Source organism: Agelaius tricolor, unplaced genomic scaffold (assembly GCF_023055355.1).
Source record: "Agelaius tricolor isolate 1412-34295 unplaced genomic scaffold, bAgeTri1.0.p SCAF_19, whole genome shotgun sequence".
NCBI classification, from domain to species: Eukaryota; Metazoa; Chordata; class Aves; order Passeriformes; family Icteridae; genus Agelaius; species Agelaius tricolor.
Genome location: NW_027269279.1, coordinates 11,370,764 through 11,377,893, shown reverse-complemented (window position 1 = coordinate 11,377,893; position 7,130 = coordinate 11,370,764).

The window sequence follows — 7,130 nt, the reverse complement described above, 5'->3', positions numbered from 1 at the left end:
GATGCTCAGAGCTGCCTGCTGAAAACTTCACCAGCAAAGCCTCTGCAAAGATTCTTGTCCTGTAAAATGAGGTGTTCCTGGTTTAAATGTTAATTCTCAGCTCAGCCAATGGACAAGGCAAAGCACAGCTCTCCCCTTGCCCAGAGTGGACCTGCAGTCAGTCAGTCTCAGTAGCCAGAGGGCATCAGGAGCATCAGGACTTCATTATGCAGCATCTGGGGCTCCCCAAGGCCCCACTTTCTCTGCCAAGAGAGGAGAATCTGGCCCGTGGATTTTGTTTGATTTCTTTCATCTGTTATTTGTGGCAGAGGGAACAGCTGCAGGTCAGGAGCACCTGGGGCAGTGCAGAGCAGGGATCACCCTGATGGTGCTGGGAAGGGACAGCAGGACCCCTGACAGGACAGGACACCTCCCTGGGGCAGTGCAGAGCAGGGATCACCCTGATGGTGCTGGGAGGGGACAGCAGGACCCCTGACAGGACAGGACACCTCCCTGGGGCAGTGCAGAGCAGGGATCACCCCAATGGTGCTGGGAGGGGACAGCAGGACCCCTGACAGGACAGGACAGGAGCACCTGGGGCAGTGCAGAGCAGGGATCACCCTGATGGTGCTGAGAGGGGACAGCAGGACCCCTGACAGGACAGGACAGGAGCACCTGGAGCAGTGCAGAGCAGGGATCACCCTGATGGTGCTGGGAGGGGACAGCAGGACCCCTGACAGGACAGGAGCACCTGGGGCAGTGCAGAGCAGGGATCACCCTGATGGTGCTGGGAGGGGACAGCAGGACCCCTGACAGGTCAGGACAGGAGCACCTGGGGCAGTGCAGGGCAGGGATCACCCCAATGGTGCTGGGAGGGGACAGCAGGACCCCTGACAGGACAGGACAGGAGCACCTGGGGCAGTGCAGGGCAGGGATCACCCCAATGGTGCTGGGAGGGGACAGCAGGACCCCTGACAGGACAGGACAGGAGCACCTGGGGCAGTGCAGCACAGGGATCACCCCAATGGTGCTGAGAGGGGACAGCAGGACCCCTGACAGGACAGGACACCTCCCTGGGGCAGTGCAGAGCAGGGATCACCCTGATGGTGCTGGGAGGGGACAGCAGGACCCCTGACAGGTCAGGACACCTGCCTGGGGAGCACAGGAGGAGCACACCACGGCAGAACAAATCATGCAGACAAATGTAAAGCTGTTTTTTCACAATGCCTGGAGAAGGATGGACATTCTCAACCCTCTGCCTTCATTTCTGGACTTTGATTTGCTTCTGTGTCTTTTCAATCCTTCAGTCAGCTCGGCAATCTTGAGGCAACAGTTTTGATTGCCAAGCTGTGTGTGTTTTCTCCTCTACAGATCATCCCAGTCTCAGTAGGATGCAGTGTTACAGCCCAGCCATTTGCTTCAGGAAAAGGTTTCCTTCCCTCTGGCAGTATGATCTCCTCTCATGTTTGTGGATCTGGGCTTATGAAATAAACATTGGTTTCGTAACCTCAGAAAGAAAACTCCTTGTTCTTGTGCTGCATGAGGAATTCTGGCCTGATTTTAGGCCTCTCAGAGGAATAAGATTATGGCTGGAGGTTGCAGGGTATTTTCTTTTTGGAATTTTCTTCATTTCTGTGACTCAGGATCTGTCACCATCATATTTTCTGAAAAATCTCTTTGTCCAGCTCTTTGCTCCTGGGAAGCTAAGAAGCCTCAGAGAAAAATGAAAACAATAATTATCTGATTTGCTTCTGTTTTGCTGTTTGCTGCTTTGGAATGCGTTTGGACATTGTTTACCAACAGGTGATTATTTCATTAGTTTCTGCTGTGAGTTATTTTGACTCAATGGCCAACTGGGGCCAAGATGAGTTGGATTCTGAAGAGAGAGTCACGAGTTTTTCATTAGTATCTTTTAGCCTTCTGTCTGCATCCTTTCTGTATTCTTTAGTATAGTTTAGTATAGTATTCTTTAATATAATATAGGTCAAAAAATAATAAATTAGCCTTCTAAGAATGTGGAGTCAGATTCACCATTTCCTCCCTTTCTCGGGGGTCTCTGAAAATACAAGAAGGATCTACAGGTTGAGCATGCAGAGGCTCAGCTTCTTCATACAGCCAGAGAGGTGCTGTATGTCTGTGTCAGGATGGGAATTGCCAGGGCTCAGCATTACAAAGTTGGCATCTGAGTCCTACTGCCTTTAGTGGGGCCCTAGGGAAGGAGAGCAGAATGCTTTTCTCAGATTTTATCTCTTCTGCAGGCTGGAGATGTGGGAAAGCATCTGTGAAATAACTGTAATCACCACAAATCAGGACAGCAATATCAGGAAAAACACAGTGGCCTGGGAGTCATCATGCACCACACAAACCTGGCAGGAGCAGGGCTGCTCCACACTGGAATGTGTCCCTCAGCTGGGGACTGGAACTGGAGGTGGATGAGTAAACCTGGCTTGAGAATATACACACAGCACCTCATGTCACCTGCAGATGAGGTGTGGCTTCCTCCTCATGACCCCAGGTCCATGGACTGCCAGCCAGGTGATGAATTGCCCTGCCAGCAGCACCCAGCCAGGCTGCAGCAGGAGGATCTGGTCAGAGCAGCAGGCACTGGGGGTTGGAAGCACAACAGGAAGACCCACGGGTGGGGAACTGCTGTTTATAGAGTGCTGAGTGCCACAGAAGGTCTGCACTTGATAAATAATTTTCAGACAATGTGGGAATTGCTGAAAACTTGGCAAAGAGTTGTGAAGAAGTGGAAATATGTCAGTACTTTTAGTGGCAGGTACAGGAAGGGGGTGCTCTGTGCTACACAGCTTTTGTGACCTGACATAGCTGATGGAGTGTTGTGTTTCTAGAAAAACACCTTTCAACCTCCTGGCTCTACAGTTATGCCAAACTTGCAAGGTCTTCATTTCTAAAATCACAACATAACACTCCAAAATCTCCCCTTTTCCTGAAAGGAATAAATGCTCCAAATCTGAGAAGAACATGATGTTGCTCTTGCAGTTAGATCTGAGCACCTCGTGCCTCTGGTCTCAGCCCCCACAGTATCACCATGGGCAGGGCATGGTGTCATTGCTGCAGGACCTGGCCATCAGGAGGTTCAGTGCCCTGCCACATTTCTCATGGAGAGCTGGCATTCCCACAGGATCTGTGATCCCTGGCTAATGACCACTCTCGTTTTATACCTTTAAGGAAAAAAGATGGATGGGGTTTTTCTGCACAGGCAAAGGACAAAGGGAAAGAGCAGCATGTATGGATGGCCTCTGGTCTGGGGGACAAAAACTCCCACCTTTTTCATCCCTTGGCTTGTAGCACATTTTCTCCCCTTGACTGAAAAGGCAAACAGACTCTCCTAGTCCTGCTCCCAGGCTTTTTGGGCTCTCTTGTGTGGAACAACAGTGACGTGCAGTGGCTGCTGGGACAAAGCACAGCAGAGCAGGGCTGGGAGTGCTGTAATCCATCACTGGGGCTGCATCTCTGGAAAATGACATTCCCACAGAACAGCTACCAGGAAGCTGGGCTCCCCACGCCGTGCTAACAGCTCACAAATGAGTCTGGTGAAATGCCAAGTTATGATTATGTGTGTTGCAAACCCCATTTCGAGCACTAATTTATACTGTGTGCTTCTCTCTCATGTAACAGTGCTATTTAGAGGGTAATCACGTTTTAACCTAATTTCCAAATTAGTAGAAAATATTTGTATTGACTTGCAGTATATGTATGGGTTGCAGCTGACAGTGCAGGCTGAATTCTCAACATAGAATGAAACAAAATCTGATGAAAAATATTCAATCTCTAAATGAGCCATGCTGGGGGTTAGTAGAGTCAGTTATTCAGCTCGAGGCAGTTGAGTAGGAACACTGCCATTAGAGAGGGTGAGGCACAGAAATGGATGCTGTTAGTCCTGTGTCAAAAAGATAGTAGCTAAGTAAGATTTTGGGGTAGCACTTGTCATTTTGGAGAGACATGCTGCTTTCTAAAAGTCTTTCGTGTTTTAATGCTTGTCCTGTCACCTAGATTCCAAAGGAATCTGCAGTTACAGGGGGATTTACTGTGTGAGAGGTTTGCTCTCTGTGGGGTTATTTTCTGGACTCCTTGGGGCACTGCTCCCCCAGGCAAACCCAAGAGGATGGGGTTAATCACAGGGCTTTGAAAAGACTGAGGCTTTCCTGTATCCAATTCAATTCTCTTTCCAAATGGGTGAGTAAATGGTTCATCAGGCTTTGGAGATAAAATGGCAGAGGCAGCTTTGGAGGGAGTGGGTGTGGGAGTTACTAGTCCAATAAAGAATGTAGAATTGCTCAGGGAAGGATTGATGAGCTCTGGATGGTGTGTAGGAAGAGGCCCTTGAAGTTAGAGAGAGCAGCTTGAGTTATAGGACAAATAGCCCAGTTGTTATGGTGACAGAGGGTCCCCATGCGCTGCCAAGGAGGAGGGAAAGGACTTTCTGGTGAACAGGAAAGCAGGAAAGTGAGCCCCAGAGATTCTGAAGGACAGCTCTGTGTCCAGGAGAGGCTTGGAAGCAGGAGAGTGGTTTTCCTACTGGATGGGAAGAGGACTTTTTTTCTCATTTCTCAAATATTGCTGATTTTCCTGCCTACCCACACAGAGACCCCTGAGGGGGAATAACAAATCCTGTTTTCAAGGAAGCCAGCCCAGCAGAGCTCCCTGCACAGGCTTACAGTCCTGTGTCTCTGCACACTGCTGTGACAAGCAAGAGGTCACTAAAGCAGGGCCCTAAAGACTCAGCACTGTCCCCTTTTTGTTATCCCATCCAGCAAAGGAGGATTAGTGACAGCACCTTGCACTGGCAGGTTCATGGTGGCAGGCACAGCAGTCAGGCAGGGCAGCTCTCCTAGGATGGGATCCAGTGGTGGAGTTCCCTTTCCAGCTGTGTGCAGCTGTTCCTGCAGGGAATGCCCAGGACAGGCAGGGACAGCAGCACCAAACCCTCCCTGCCACGAGCCCTGAGTGCCTCAGAGTGACCCCAGGGGCTCTGGGGGATGCAGTGGCCAGGGGCTGGATGGCTGCAGGAAAGAGCTGCCACTGCTCAGCACAATGGAACTGACTGCTGCCAGTGCTGTCACTTGGGTGTTTGCATGCATTCTGGGAGGAGCTCAAAGAATAGCTGAGTTTGAATCAAAAAGACAAGTTTGGGAATGTGATTTCCATTGGCTGAGAAAGCACCCATTTCTTTCTTCTTTTGTTTTCATTAAATATTGCATTAGTCTTGAGTTCTGAAAAATAAATGTTTACAATTTTTCACTGCACACTGTCTTATCTGTCTGATCACTGAAGGAAACAGACCTGGGATTCTCAGTGACTTATGTAGAACTTCTCCATTTTGTCAGAACTGCCTTGGAACTAATAAAGGTCTTGTCATCCATGAATTTTGCCACAGATAAGAAGGAGATACAGCTGCCAACTGCCATGCCTGGAAGGTACTGCTTGTAAAAAGTAGAAAGACAGACAACTCAAAAGACTTTTTATCCACTCAAAAGACTTTTTATTGCAAGTCCTAAAAACTTTGTTCCATCTACGGATGTTGCTTGACAGTTATAAAATTCTTTTTTATGGTGGGTGTTTTTGTTTGGCTTTTTGGTGGGATTTTTTTGCATAATTAAATGTTTCACTGTATGATACTACTCAAGTGGGAACTGTGGCAATAAAAGGTTTATGATGCCAAAGGATTTTCACAGCGCTGATGCAGTCAGTTCCAAAAGGCTGTGAAAATAGTCTCCTCCACAGTGCAATTTAGTTCAGCCTCTCTGTATGCTACAAGCATTACAGAGAACATTAGCTTATAAATATTTGAGAAGGCCAGGTTGGATGGAGAAATATGTTGGCCCCACCAGCAGCCAGATGTGTTCTCCAGAAGCACAAGCCATTAGCAAATGCTCTTCAGTTCTTGGCACAGAGATTCCTGTCCACACCTAGGGAGCATTACACTGAGAGCATCCCAGCCTTCCATGACAAGTGTTTGCTTTGTCCTTGGCAAAAAGGAAAATGGTAACATTATGAGCCAAAAGCTCTTCAGGGAGCTGCCTCCCATCCCTTCAACCCCAACCAAGGTGTCTTTCAGCTGTCTTTGAAATGAGGCAAACAAGCAGATTACCATCAAAGTGCTACTTTTTAATACTTCACTGCTCATCAGCTCTGGTCTGCTCTAAATGAAATATTAAACCAAATAGCTTAAACCATTGTGTGAACAGGACCAGGCTGAGAGATGCTGTACTGAATAAATGCATTTCAACATCCAAGAGTGATGGCAGGTGGCTTGGGAGCATAAATACATTCGATTGTGACAGCCTGGCTGATAAGCAGTAACTCATTAACCGATGGAAACCTGCCCTCCTAAAGCCCCATATCCCTTTCCCTCTGGCAGTTTTACAAGTGCTAACTTCAGTGCCTGGTCCTCAATGTTGGTGGAACCTGAAGGGTTCCTGTAAGATCACAAGGATGGCTTTCCTTTGCCAGTAGGCTGAGAAACTTGGTCACACAGAACAAGAGATTCCAGTCTGTCAGTGCCACTGCAGTTACAGTGGGGAATGGCACTGCTCCCCTGCTCCTCTCCCTCTAATCCTGCAGATCCAAACCAGCTGCTGTTCATCTGCCTGGGACCACAGTCCAGGGATTAAGGAATTATCCTCAAATACTGCTCATCCAACAAGTAAGTCTAGCAAGTCAAGGCTGCACTACAGCTAAGAATATTTTTTTTTCAGGAGATGCTGCATTGGTCATAGGGCTTGGGAGAATTACAGCTATCTCTGAAGAGTGCAGAGATTTATTCATAGCTCTGGAGTGGATAATGCTGCCACAGTTACTGGGAAAGGAAGACTGAATCTCATAAATGTGAGAGGCTAGATTTGGTCTCTCCTGCTTTGACAGTTGTTGCATAGTTTCAAAATTCAGTAATGTTGGGGTGTTGCTCAGCTCATACTGAGAGCACAACTTCCTGTCTTTCTTCCAAAAAAATTATGGAAAGAGGGTAAAAATTAATGAAATGTAGCACATTGTTTCCTCCAGAACTTCTCTTAGATTGTCTGGACCAATCCTGAAGTCAGGTTCAATTGTTAAATTCAACAATCAGTCATATCATGGAAATAAGCCATGGTATAAAGCTACTTTTTTTTTTTTTTTATTATTGTTTG